Raw genomic sequence first — 14,342 nt, 5'->3', positions numbered from 1 at the left:
GTGGAGGAGCACGAGGGAGGCGGGCTCTGGGAGACAACTAATGCATATTTAGGGAGCCAGGCTGTTCCCTGGACTCTGCGCTTCTGATTCTGTGCACCCGCTTGCTCTCCGTCCTGCAGGCGCAGCGGCTTCTGGAATTTGCTTTCCTGATGCTATCTTTCCTCCTCTTGTTTTACCCTTCTCTAAGCCCGTCTCCTCCAGCCCTGCTCGCCGAGGGGCTTGCACCTGCGCCTGCGGAGCCGGGAGGGCAGCGCGGAAACCCCTCGGCCACCGCCGCGCGGCCAGTTTCACGGAGCAGCTGCGTGTTTCTCTGCACAAAACTGTATTTTGCCTTCCTGCATTAGGGAAGGGGTGTTGAGTTTTCTGCTTGAGCAGAGGGGGAGCATATTTCAGAATGATTAACTTTATGGAGGCCATTGTCTCGGGCAGCTATATTTGGCTCCACTGCAGCTGTGTTTGCTTTCTCAAAATTGTCACCAGGAGTCCTCCAACTGCAATCAGTCCCTTCGGTCCACGCCGGTGACATCCTTCCTCGTGCCTCCCATCGTCCACGCAGCCCATCTCTCCTTGGTGTCAGGATTGAAAGGCGACCCAGCAGTCCCTGAAAAGCCTGGGCGCTGGTTGACACGCCTGGCGCAGTCCCTTAATACCGAGTCGTGTCCGTCTTGCGTGATGCTGTTACCTGTCGGGATTCTTCTTCCTTTTCATCAAAAGCCATATTTTTCTGGTCTCTCTTTGTCTCCTCTTTCTCTTTTTCTTCTTCCTTTTACCCTGAGATGTCAGAGGGTCGCATCCAACAGGTGCTTCATGCCTGCCTTTACCTGTACTCACTAGAGCACACCTGCTGGTGTTGGTTCACTTCTGGTCCTGAGAGGTGCTTTACAAAACCCTGTGTTGGCGTGGACACTGAGGCCAAGCGCTCCCCTCTTTTCAGTAAACACCGGCCACAGAATTCCCTTTTCTCCAAGGAATAGCTTCAGAAATGTTTTAATTCCACTAGCCGTTGCGGGGGGGGGGGGGGGGGTTGTTATAGTTTTAGTTAGAAATCACTTCCTCTTGGATTGTTTCTGCTCATCGGGGTTCCTTGCCCTGTGTTGGGGTCTGCTTGGGTGAAGTCGGCCGAAATCACTAGGGATGTTGCTCTAGGGTGTCTCCAGCAGCGACGTGCAGGTCCTTCAAGACGAGACCCCCATCACTCACTCAGCAACAGTCTCAGGTGTTCCCGGGCTTGTCTTCTGGTTCGTTCTGTGGCCATTTCTGGTCTCAGGTGACTTGTCAAGATTCCTCATCTAGAAAATAAGGCTATTAAGATACACTCCTTACCTGTGCCACGGAATTGTTGTGAGGCTAATGCTGGGAAAAGAATGATAGCCTAAATATTTTATAGCTTCACGGTACTTAAAACTGACCACAAGTTCACCTGCATTTCCTGGGAGAGTCAAGTACAGTGAAACCTCATTACAGCTGACCAGTTAATGTGTTCTCCCTCAGAACATTTGTGCTTTAGAGTCTCAGCCAAAGACCCATAAAGCAGTATTGCTCCCATATAAACTTCCAGAAAATGCTCAGTCCCCAGGACAACATTGTAAAGACTGATTTTTTTTTCTCTCTCTCTCTCTCCCTTTTCTGCATGATGATTGAGAAATAAAATGTGGTTCATCTTCCAATTGTGAACTTGTGGTCAGACCTTCCATTCTGGGATAGGGTTGAGGCAAAAAGCAATATCTTTATCCAATATCCCCATCTGCGTGTTCTGAAGGAAAAAAAAAAAAAAGCCCATCTCTACACCAGCTGAAATAGATTTTGATTTTCTTATGGGGAGAGAATCAGCCACACAATGTGCAGGCTGGTTCCCAATAATGGGACTCGCAACGCTCGCCAAAACCCAGCCATCGGGAATGTGGGATGTGAATATGGAAAGGGACTATTGTCGATCTTGGCACCTAACCCATTCGTGAGGTGCTCAGGCCACAGAATGCCTAGAGATCAGAGAAGGAGAGTCTCCAAAGGGGGGAAATGACCTGGATAAGGAGTCAGTGATGTTTAGGAGGTGGCACAGTGGATATGGGGTGTATCCGGGTGGTGCCCGGCTGCAGGATACATCATAGTTGCTCTGGTCTCTGCTTTAATAAACAGGCACTTCTCCCAACGGAGCTGCTAGGGTCCTTGAGGTCCTAAGACACCAGAGCTGCCTTAGCTAGTGTGGAGATTCGCTCCTAATGTTGATAAGTCATTCAACTGATTAATAAGATCACACCTGTTCAGATTCAGTGGGGAACCCAGCAGCCTGAGTCCATTCGTTGAAGGATGTTCTCAGGATGATGGGCCAGGGGAACAGTTAGCACTTGCTCTGGCTAAGAGCGTGATGTTGACTGCGGATCACCGGGTCACTCATGTGACCGCCCAAGCTAAGTGAGCCCTGCCTCCTGGGAACAGACCACTTTGCATGAGGGTGAAGCAGGCAGTGGAAGCGTCATCGCCATCAGAGATGACTGCAGATCCCGAGCTTGGTGGGAAGGAAAAACTCAATCTGTGGCCCAAAGCTGGCCAAACCCTTGGAGAAGGGCCCCGCCGCCCAGATACTCCAAATGTTCCTGGGCAAATTGATTGGTACTTTGCAGTGAGCACATTCTATCTTCTCAGGGTCAAAGAAGTCTAATTAACTTTATAGGCAGCCTTGCAGTTGGGCCAAGATTTTGTGTCCAGTTGTTATAAAAAGTGACCAGAATTGGACTAATGTCAGCCAGGGAAGCCGCGTGGTGGGCTTTATCTTGCCCCTAACTGTGTCTTGTTTTTCAGGTCTTCTCAGAACGTGATCCTTTTATCCAAATTGATTTCTAGTCGTCTGTTCAATAAAATAATGATGTCTACCCAGAAGCCAAAAAAATGTTTTCTCATGTCAACAAAGCTATAATTCTCTGACAACTAAATACTCCTTGTTAAACGTTTTTCTCCTGATTACTGATACTTTAAAGGATGCCGCCTTCCTGTGGGTATACCTTCCGAAGTATTTTATGGTATTAGCTGGGGATAGGGGCCAGCCATCAGGCTAAGGAATTCATATAAATTATCGATAATCTTCAGAACAACTTTGCGAGGTAATTTGTTTCATTCCTATTTTGCAAGTGAGAAGAAGGTTCTAGAGGATGGAAGTGCCCATTTCCAAAGCCCAAGGTCTTCCTCTTGTGCTATTTCACATTCTGGTCCAAGAGGCTGCTTTGGTCTTTTGAGGGATTCTTAGACCCTTCTGTGACCATGAGCAGATTAAATTTCTGCATATGTTGGTGAGTTGGCAGCTGACGATGTGGATTCTGAGTATGAAATACAGTTTCTTAGCTGTGACCTAAAAATGATCTACTTTTTACATGTTCTTTCACGTAAATCGCTTGTTTTTTATTTCATAGGCAGACCAATTTCTGAGTCTAGAAGGCAAGAGTGTTGTGACCAGTGTCAGTAGAAAGGGTCGCCATGGCAGCGTCAAGATCTCTTAATGCCTGTTTTCCCTTATTGCACAGATAAAGAAACAGTTAACATTGAATGTTAAGGTGGATCCTTATTCTTCATCTGGTTGTAATATATAATTATAACCTTATATTTTCATGAAGAGGCTTCTTGTGAGGACTTCACTAGGCACCTGGCCTTCCCCCTCATTTATTTCCAACAACTTTTTTTTTTTTCCAACTTCTTAATTTCTACATCTGATTTAAATGAACCCTTGGCCCTTCTCAGGGGCACCTTGAGCCAGAGCACGCCGCCTTGTGAATTAGAAAAAGGCTTTCGAGTGACGTTCTGTCTCCACCATCCGCCTCAGTGACTTCATGCAGCATCCTGTTACGTGCAGTTTCACCACTTCCTTCATATGTGGACCAGCTAAGGAGACAATAGCATAAGCAAGTCTCCAAACCAGTGGATTTTAGATGATTGACAGTTGTGTCAACTTGGGTATGGTATCCCATCCATTTCTACAAACTTGTCACGTCCCCCCGTAGCTTTTGGCTCAAGTGCGTAAACATTTGATGGGATTCTGAATCTTCAGCAAACCATAGATTTCTCTTTCATGGCTAGATACCCAACGTAGAGGAAGGGATCATGGACAAGTTGGAGTAGAATCCACGCATGGGTTGGTCTAACCCTCAAACCGTTTCATATTGAGTATTAGTTTGTCGAAATGCCTCCACTTTTGGCAGGAGAGAAGCGTCGCGACCGAAGAGGATATGATTTGAGTGGAGTTTCCATGCCCCGTGTGCTTATTGTATTCTTGCTACTGATGCAAACATTATCTATAATTACATTTTCAAGTGACTGAAAATTGTAGGCTTTGTTGAACAAAAATGCAGCCAAAGAATGGAATGTATACCCACTCCACCCTCATTATAAGGCTTTCAGAAATCAGCCTAGAGGGCCCAAGACCATGGCTCTCAACTACATGACACCAGCTCCCTTCTCTGATGTTTGAACACTTTGCCAAAATGCTGGGTTCCCAATGACGATCATACAATGGGAAGAAAATGCTATTACTGTTTTAGCTCTTGGTTCCCTCCATAGTCTCCTCAGTCACTGTGGCATGTCCACTCACGAATCCTCTGTTTCCAGGATGGAAAACGAGAAACCAGGATTGGATTTAGATCCAAGTGTGATGGGCCAGTTTGAGAGAGTTGAGATACAGACACTATTGCCTTCCTGGGGCAGATCCAATTATGGGGTGTTTTCCTGCTGCACCCCCTCCTACCTAGGATGTGATTTAAAAATAAAACAAGGGATTCCTGGGTGGCTCAGCGGTTAAGTGCCTGCCTTCAGCCCAGGGCGTGATCCTGGAGACCCAGGATCAAATCCCACATCAGGCTCACTGCATGGAGCCTGCTTCTCCCTCTGCCTGTGTCTCTGCCTCTCTCTCTCTCTCTCTCTCTCTCATGAATAAATAAATAAAATCTTAAAAAAAAATAAAAACAAAAACAAAACAACAGACTCCGGTGTAGACATGACTATAAGGTAGGCTCTCCCTTTGGTCTGAGAGGCTGGGCATGATAAACATGCTGGCCAATTTAGCTTTTTTTTTTTTTTTTTTTTTTTTAAAGATTTTATTTATTCATGTGAGAGAGAGAGGCAGAGACATAGGCAGAGGGAGAAGCAGGCTCCCTGTGGGGAACCCGAAGGGGAACTCTACTCCAGGATCCCGGGATCATGACCCAAACCAAAGGCAGACTCCCAACCACTAAGCCACCCAGGCGCCCCAAATTTAGCTTTTTTTAGACACAGGATGAGATCCTCTTTCTAATTTTAGTGAGAACTTACACCACTTGGAATTAAAAAAAATAAAAAAAAGGAATGTGACAAGTTATACCTTAGTAGTTCACTCATCGGTTCCTGGTTTTAGGATGAAAATAAGCAGTGAAATAGAAAAATGTTCCTTGGTTTTGGAGGTAAACAGGAGGAAGAGGTTACAATAACATTGTTACTCTATTGTTGCTGTTTTTCAGGTACCTGATTTATCATTTATGTGGTGGTTCAGAATGTCACAGCTCACTCTCCAGACCCTAGTAGAGTTTAAATTCTCGGGCAACTGAAGAAAAATCATGGTTGATGCTCGAATCCAAAATAGGAGCAAACATTTGACAGGTGGTTCAGAAAACCCACAGACTGTTCCTGATTCTGTGGAGCCCTGCCCTGACAGGGAGGACAGACATGCATTCAAATAGGTGATTATTAGGTGATAATTAAATTGCAAACCGTTGAAATCTGTTTAAGTTCGCTGTATACCTGGTGAATTGGATATTTCTCCATATATACCTAATGGTTTATACCTTCTAACATAAATTACAGAGGCACTTGAGTGGCTTAGTGGTTGAGCGTCTGCCTTTGGCTCAGGTCATGGTCTCGGGGTCCTGGGATCAAGTCCTACATCGGGCTACCCGCAGGGAGCCTGCTTCTCCCTCTACCCATGTCTCTGCCTCTTTCTCTCTGTCTCTCATTCTGTGTCTCTCACAAATAAATTTTAAAAATCTTAAAAAAAAAAATAAATTACAGCCTCTCAGGTATGTTGGGTTTGGGACAGACCACTTTACACAGACCATAAAAATAACCAACCGTGTTCAGGATTTTTAACGTTCCTGGAATGGAAATTAACTCTGGTGTCCAGGTAAAACGCCTTCTGTGTAATAAAACACATCAACAAGTGTTGTACATTTTTATTTATTGTGTATATATATATATATATATTTTTTTAATGTAAATGGATTGCTATTGCTTTTGAAGCAGGGCCTCTGCCATGAAAACAAGACATGGTCTCCATAATATAATTGGCCAGTTTCAAGGTATAAATGAGAGCAACTCAATTTGTGTACTCCATAAACTCCTTTTGTGAGTTAACAAATACCCTTCTCTTGTTCAGGGCCCTTGTTTTTTGTTTTGTTTTTTGTTTTTTTTTTTTTTTACACTGGTTATGTGTATGTCTCTAAGTGCCTGGGCTTTTGGTAGCTTGCATTCCTAACCAATCAATCAGCAAAACTTCCTTGAAAAAATGTAATTAGCCCAGAACCAAAGTAAATTAGCTTTTAAAGTTGTCTGATTCTCGAAGTTTCCTGTTCGCCCCTACAGTAGCAGATTGACTCCACGGCGGCCTGGTAAATTCAACTCAAGTCCGAAAGTACATGGTAGTTTTTCAGTTTAAATCACAGATTCAATAGTTAAAATTAAGTCAGACAGCTGAGGAGTTTAGGAATTATGAGTCACAGCTGACCTGTTATTTGGCTGAATCGATCAGTTCATTTGTTGTCCTGTGGAAACCACCTAAACATTTTCTGTACTGAAAATTCCGTTTTTTTTTTTTTTGTTGTTGTTGTTGTGGTTTTTTTTTTTTTTTTACTCTAAACTGCCTCCCTGTGAACAAGAGTTGTAACTTTTCTTAATCATCATTCTCAAAAAAAAAAAAAAGTCTCATGATGTACTGGTTAGCCGCCTGTTGCAGGTGTTACAAATTTTACAAAATGTTAATCGTAATTTCTACTCTAAGTGAAACATTTGGTTACTCTGAGCTTTAGTCACCACTGTTGACTTGGTTTCTTCTTCGGAGAAACGCTGGTTTAAAAGGAGAAGGATCTGCACTGTTGTGTTGTTTGGGGCTCCTAAAGGATTTCCTTGTTGGGACCTGAGAATAGAACTGTTTTCTAGCTTTCTGAAGACCTTCGTTCTTCATCTTGCAGAATCTCATTGGGTAAATAATATTGCCTCATCACTCCCCCCCCCCTTTATCTGGACCCTTCCTAGAGTTCTTAAAAATCACATTTCATGTGTTATTTAAGAACCCAGTAGAGAAAACAGTGCCTCGGTGGAAATGCTCATGTACATTAGCACTTTTATGATGTTGGCTGCTTGGGTTGCAGAATCCAGGTAGTTTGAGAGATCGTGGGGGTGGGTGTGTATGTGTGTGTGTGTGGGGGGGTGGGATCAGCATTAATTCTTAAAACCTCTAATATTACAGTTTTTTCTCATCTGAAACAGCGGCCAGAGTGTCCTAGTGTCCTAGTCCGTTAGGTCAGATTGGATCTGGAGTGATCCACAGGATTAATCGTGCAAGCAAAGAAATCTGGATTCCCTCCCGTCTGCCCTTTTGCCGCCTGAACCTCCTTTAGACATGCTCTTTAATTTACACTAGAGCTGGAATCTTGAGGACAAGTGGGCATGGAGAGTGAAAAGAAGCCAATGGGATAGCAGCCACTTCCCTGGCGCTCGGGACAGGACTTCAAGCTCCTTTTCATGCCCCCGGCGCTCAGGGTGCAGGGAGTGGGTGTCCTGGTTAGCTGGGATCCTCCCAGTTTACGCCAGCTGGCCTGGCACTGTCATTATCAGTGTCCCTCTGTCAACCTGAAAAGTGTCCAAGTTTGGATGATAAATTCTCGCATCTGATCCCGTGGCGCTAGCTTCCTTAAAGACAGCACAAGCGTGGTTGCCAGCTTTTGTAAAGCTGCACAGAGGACTAACCCAAACCCTCCCATGGAAGGGGTTTTCCGTGCTTTTAAACATTCAGAAAAGGCCATTTCTAGCCTTGCTCTCTTTCTCTGACCCATTCTCGTGAATCTTCCATAATAGAAAATTTAACCAATGTAGCAAGAGCTCCTTCTGCGTCCCTAACGCGTCTGCACCCTGCTGGGCACTTCGGGATGTGCTGTCTCAGTAGCTCAGGCTTCTTCCCGGCCTGAATCCGGTGGACGCGCCCCTCCTGCCGCACCTGGGCTCGGCGCTGGAGGACCCCGGGGACCAGCCTCCAGCAGGGCGACCTTTCCCTTCGCTCCAGCTTCAGCTCCTGAGACAAGGGCACCTCATTCTGGAAGCTCGTATCAGAAGCTTGGTTGCTTCTGCTTTCAACCGGAGCACGACCAGGGGAGAAAATGACCTGACCGCACGGCCTTTGCGTCCCCACTGTCCTCTGTGACAGAGGAACCGGAGAGCGCGGCCCCAGTACAATGACACCGGGGTGCCCAGGTACATTTTTCGAATTCTAATCTCTGAGACACTTGGGCACTCTTCAGTGCTAATTGCTCTTTCTCATTCAGTGCTGGGGATTTCAGAGGATTCGTAGAACATGTGTGTTTAAGATCGATTTCCCGATTTTTACATTTATACCCAGCTGTTTGTTATTCAGGGCAGCCATCAGCATCCGAGTCTCAATGGACCATGTAATGTGCAGCTGTAGCCAGATGTAACACTTCTGCTCCCTGTTTCTGTTAGAAGCTTCGAGAGGCAGGCTAAAGACTGCTGATAACCCCGTTGCCTGCATTAATTTACCCTCTGGAGCTACACAAACTCTGCCTGGCAATTTTGTTTCATGACCAACAAGCAGCGCAGTGTTTGCGATCTCCATGCCTGGTAGTGATGTTGACACGGTATATATCAAGTATCTCTGCGTCGATATGAAAGGTACTTGTATGGCTAATTCCAACGGCGGGGAGTTGTCTGACGTGCATGCATAAATACCTGGGAAGTGAGGTTGTGCTTAAGAAACATCAGCAAGGATTCAAGTCACACCTTGGCCTGGATCAAAACAGGTTCATAAACTAGTCTTTTGAACGGAGGGACTTCGGATTTTAGGATCATTTCTCTCCAGTCTTAGCGTCAAACCTTGTTTCCAATTTGCATTTATTATTGAGATCCGTGTTGCCTTTTGTGTTCGTGTTACGTATCTTTGTTTAGAGGCTACCGGTTCTACTAAATTTAATTACTTCCCTTCGAGGCTTTAAATTGAGGGCAGCTTCTATTAATTGTTAATTACTCTCCCCTGCCATTTACACAGCGAAGGTACATCTACTAATTGAGGGTCTGTTCTGTGCAATGACAAGAGGCTTCTCCAGCCTCAATATTTACCTTTCTATGGGGAGCGAGTTTTAGTTCTCTAATCTTATCTTTTATTAAACATAAAAGTAGACAGTCTAGTGACAGATTAGCCATTCCTGTGATGCAGTGTTGTTATATATCCTGGAGGAATAAATGGGCATCGTATTTGGCTCTGTGCTGCCATCTGGTGGTGTCTCGATCTCTTTTAGCCCCAAGGCCAATTCCTGATGGGAAGGTGGCCCCCCCTTGGGTCTGTTCCTTTGCTAGTTGGACCCCGCATCCTCTCTGGGGGGTTAAAATGAACGTCATTCCTCAACCGGTGGCTGCGGGAGGCATCAGTCTAGCTCGGTGTTTCTTGTATGCCACCAAGTGCTCATGGCCTATCTTCTAGCTTTTTCGGCCAAATGACCGTCCTCCTAAAATTCCTCACTCGACCTCCGTGGCACATGGTGGTTCTTTTTGCTTTTCTGATTCTTCCTGCCTCTCACCTCCCAACTCCCCACACCCAGTTCTTCTTGCCTTCTGACCGTGGGCATCTTGCCTCACTCGCTCCTTGGCCCTCTGCCTGTTATTCTCAACCTTCTCTTTCTTAGAAAGCTTGTCTCCACAATCACACTGCCCAGACCGATGGAGGTTGGGGCGTCGGGGTGGGGGTGGGGGAACTGAGTCTCACGGTTTGATCTGTTAATTTTATGTGGGGGTGTTTGGTGAACTGTGTTTCTGCCTCAATAGCCTGTGCTTGGTGTCAGTCCAGGAGGGGGTGGACGGCGCCTGTGAGCTCAGCAGTGGCTGCTTCCTGGGTGTTCTCGGGTTGGCCACGATCCCATTTCCACAATTTATTAAGAGCATTATGAATCCCAGAAAGGGTTTTGTCATTTGCTGAAAGGACAGCAAGAGTTGTTTCTTCGTTTATTCGACTCAGTGCTCCACGAGATGAAATTCCTTCCCAACCCAGCTTGGGCTCTTTCGTCTCTTATGACATTTTAGTCCTCTCTTTGAAATGGATCGGCTGTAATACTTGGCTTTCGTGTCATCATGTGCTCTGGTCCACAGCCCTAGAACTTTGAGTTTAAAAAAAAAAAAATCATGAAGGTAGAGGGTGAGAAAGAACCAAGATACAGGTTGAATTCATGGGCGTGGTGAGGTGAAAAAAAAAAATCTTTAGATTCCTCCTTATTAGGCTTATGGCAAAACCAAAGTGATTTTAGTTTGTTGTTTTTATTGGATGTTGTAAAAACCCTACAGCACGAAGAGTGCTGTACCTACAGGTAGGTAGCCACGTTAAATTATGACAGTCGTGATACACAGAGGAGCCACAGCAGGTACGGGCAGGTCTGTGTCCCTCTGTCCTTGGAGGTGGCTGCCCCTGGGGGGACCGAGCCTTACCTACAAGGATGTCATAGGTCAGTGTTCTGGGGGTACACTTCAGCCTCATTGGAGACATGACTTCTCCCTTCTGTCCTCCCCACCCGTGCCTGGGCCTGTATTCGAGGAGTCCTCTGGCAAAGCCTCTGACCTACATTTTAAAGAGGAGAATGCTTCTCTTGGAATGACTGCATCAGAGGTGGTTTGCACTGTGTTACGTCGCCAAGTTGTGCCAGTAGAGGTACGTGGTGTGTGAAATTGAATGGTCTTTCCGACAGTAGTGCTTATTAAGTTATTGATACGGGATGGTTGTCGACTTAGGCAAGGTGTGAAGAAAATCCTATTAGGAGATGATTACTCCTTTACCGAAACGCATTAGGGAGAGCGGTGGTTATGGTGCAGGGACAGTAGGAATTCTGACGGGACTTCTGTGATCAAGCAAATATTAGGCACTACATGGGCCCAAAAAGGAATTCTAGAGTGAAACTTAGGATATCCATTTGTAGCACTGATTTTGTACATATTGCATCTATATGCACTTACGTATCATGTGTAAATTACAGATGGAGGGGGGATGAAATGCTATTTCTTGAGGATTATGGTTTACAAATGTGCCGTAGCCTTTGTATAGATACCCCACATGAAACCATTTTAGCATTTGGAACCACATCCATGAACTTGAAATCACGACAATTGTTTTAAATGATGTTGGGTTCGTTTTTATTAAGACGTTTGTGGCAGTGATGAAACTCATTTATTAAATGTGAGTTTTGGGATTAAAAATGGAAGGCTTTACAAAGTCTTCGCGCCGGAGGAGGGAGGGGGTGGGCCTTGGTCTGGGAAGCTGACTGCATCACGGTGTCATTCCTCACCCTCCCCTTCCCCCCATGCCAAGCTGAGTGCGCCCCTGCTGCCCCCGGGTCCTGCGCTCACCTGTGGATTCTCCGGGGTCCTGCAGCACCTTGAGCCATTAGGCCGCGGGACCCTGAGCGCAGACAGCAAGCTGCAGTGAGCTTCCCGACCGCGGCACCTACCACCTCCCGCTCCATATGGCGCCGAGTAGGTGCAAGCACATCAAATCCAAGGAAAACGGAAGAAAAGTCGCGACTGCCTATTTTGAGTATGGAATTGAACTGAGCAAATGCTCACGGAGCTCCCACCATCTGCCAGGATGTGGGCCGGGAAGGCAAGGAAGCATGTCATCGGCGCTCCCGCCAGTACTTCCTGAGATCTTTGCATCCCGCCTCTGGAGGCAGGAGCCCTGTCGTCACGGGGAGCGCTGCCAGGGCCCCCAAACCATGACTCAAGAGCCTCCACTGTGAGCTTAATTATTTGCCCCAAGAGCCACGACTTTATTTATTCTGTATTTGCCCACATGCACGTTTTAGTCCTTGCATCAGCTTCGTAAGCTTCTCGATGCATAGCGTGGAAGAAAAAAAAAAAAACATTTTGAGTCACGAGTTTATTTTTAAAGCTTTATTTAAAGCCGCTCAATGGATGATCAGTGTTAAATGTGCCTCATAACTTTCGTCATTGAAGTGCGAACTTCTATATCAGTTTTTCAGGCTAGTTTCATTGCAAGATGAGGAATGATTGTGTATCTGTTACGTTTTACACTTTTATGCCCGTGCTCCTGAAGGAGACCAGAAGCCCAAGGAAGTTCAAATAGGCAGATAGATTAAAAAAAAAAATTCCTAGTGACTTTGGGATGTGTCGTCTATGTTGAGTGGCTGGGGTGGGGAGGACAGAAGTGATGTCTCCTCTGTTCCGCTTCCATCGAGCTCACGTCATTGTGTCACTTCTACCGAGAGGATTTCAGAAACACTCCAGGGATCAAGAAGAACAGAATGGGTGGGTGGCCTGTCTTGGGGCTGCGGCGGGTTTTTAACTGAAGATCTCCCATTTTCAGACTTCCACGTCTCTTAGAAAAAAATGGCAGATCTAGAAAAATGTCACGATTTCCGTCTCATGGACAATGGGCCCGGGTGATTCTATGGGAACGCGGGACGGGAGGAAGTCCAAGGCCAGGCGGGGGCAAGGCGGGAGGGAGAGAGTGGTATTTGTGCATCTGGCCGCGTCTCCACTGGCTGTTCTCTGTGTGAATCGCCTCCGACGACACGGAGATAATCCAGAACAAGTGTTCACAAGACGGAGACACCGCTTTGAAGAAGAGATAAAATAGGTTCTCTGTCGTGTAAACACACCGACCTGTGTTGAGTACTTGATAAGATCTTAATCTGCCATAATAACATTTTTCACATCTAATAAATTGCATCATAAGACGAAAGTAACGATCGTTTATAGAAACTTTAAAGGTATAATTTCTAAGGAATTTTAATTATGGCACCGTAGAACTCCGAGCCCCCAGGAAAGCCCTGTTTTATGCTGTATTTCCTATGTAGTCATTTATTTGGTTTCTGCTTTTTGTCACTCTCGCCTGGCTGGTCTTCTCCCCGTTCCCTGTATAATGATTTGTAGTTGTTACTTCGTGGCTCAACAAATATTTACTAAACACCTGCTCCTGTGCCGGTCACTGCTTTACTGCTGCCCCCCGCCCCCTGGCGTCCTCAGCATTGTATCCCCGTTCACAGAATGGGTAATTCTTTACTAGCCTCCTGTTTGGTGAGCTCACCTGCCACCACCTCATCTTCTACTTTTCAGTCTCTCTTCCACGATCCAGCTGTGTTGCACCTGCTGTTTCACTCCATCTCTGTGCTAGGTTGCGTTAGTGGCTCTTCTTCTGGCCTCTTGGCACTAGCGGGGGCCTTCACTCCATTCAGGAGGCTGTGACAATGGCCCACAGGCTGGGCGGCCCACACAGCCTTTACTTCTGACACTAGGGAGACTGGGAAGTCGGACACCAAGGTGCCAGCAGGTCTGGTGTCTGCGGAAGTTCCTCTTCCCACTTGTGGTTGGCCACCTTCTTGCTGTGTCTTTCCATCACAGAGACAGAGTGAGGGCTGTGGTCGCTTCCTCTTTTTATAAGGGCACGAATTCCATCAGAGGGGCCCCACCCTCATGAGCTCATCTCAACCTAATTACCTCCCCAAAGCCCATCTCCAAATTAGCATCATTCTGGGGGAGTTAGGGCTTCAACATATGGGTTTGGAGAGAGGGAGACACAGGTACGCCACCCATAACGGGGAGTGATACTACAAAGACCTAGAAGCAGATCCCAAGAGAGGAGAGGAACCATAGTCTCCACTCCTAAGCAGGGCGCACGGGGTAGGAAGGTGACCATGTGACCTCAAGACCCACCAACTGTGAAGAGTGGTTTATTATAAACACACATTCCCTGGGATTTCCCCTTAAAGCTTGGAGCAGGAGCACTTGGAAAGCCATCCCGGAGAAAGTCCCCAAGCCCTCTCACTTCACGAGGCTGATTAGGAAGGAACGTGAAAATCGCACATAGAGACGCTGTCGAGATTCCAGGACTTCATATGAAAAATGTAACTCCTGCTTCTTAGTTCAACACATGTCCAGTCTCTTCTGTGCCATCAAGTTACACAAACTTTTCACATCTGGTTTTTCCAGACCATTTTCTTAAGAAAGTTGGCTTTGTGTAAAGAGATCTCTCTGGGTCCTGTTCCCCGATGTTTACGCAGTAGGATCTCTGTAACCCTCCATCCGGACGTAACAGGAATCCCCTT

General features: G+C 46.2%; 1 protein-coding gene and 1 long non-coding RNA gene across 12 annotated transcripts in view; one reads left to right on the top strand and one right to left on the bottom strand.

Moving 5' to 3' along the window:
• CELF2 (CUGBP Elav-like family member 2) overlaps window positions 1-14,342 on the top strand; it is an 815,728-nt gene that overhangs the window by 517,885 nt on the left and 283,501 nt on the right. Inside the window, exon 1 of one of the 11 annotated variants that reach the window (XM_025445404.3) lies at window positions 8,159-8,478. The exons of the other annotated variants lie outside the window; for them this stretch is intronic. The gene's annotated coding sequence lies outside the window, so the exon portion shown is untranslated. Of the gene's footprint in view, window positions 1-8,158; window positions 8,479-14,342 lie in introns of those variants that run through there. 11 annotated transcript variants of the gene reach the window in all.
• LOC125753607 (uncharacterized) lies at window positions 12,154-13,695 on the bottom strand. The gene is made up of 2 exons (XR_007405789.1): window positions 13,325-13,695; window positions 12,154-12,852 (listed from the first exon to the last, which is right to left on the bottom strand). It is a non-coding gene; the product is annotated as an uncharacterized LOC125753607 (long non-coding RNA).

This window comes from Canis lupus, chromosome 2, assembly GCF_003254725.2.
Source record: "Canis lupus dingo isolate Sandy chromosome 2, ASM325472v2, whole genome shotgun sequence".
Taxonomy (NCBI): Eukaryota; Metazoa; Chordata; class Mammalia; order Carnivora; family Canidae; genus Canis; species Canis lupus.
Note: the sequence above shows the minus strand (reverse complement) of the source record. Positions and strands in the feature narration are given on the sequence as shown.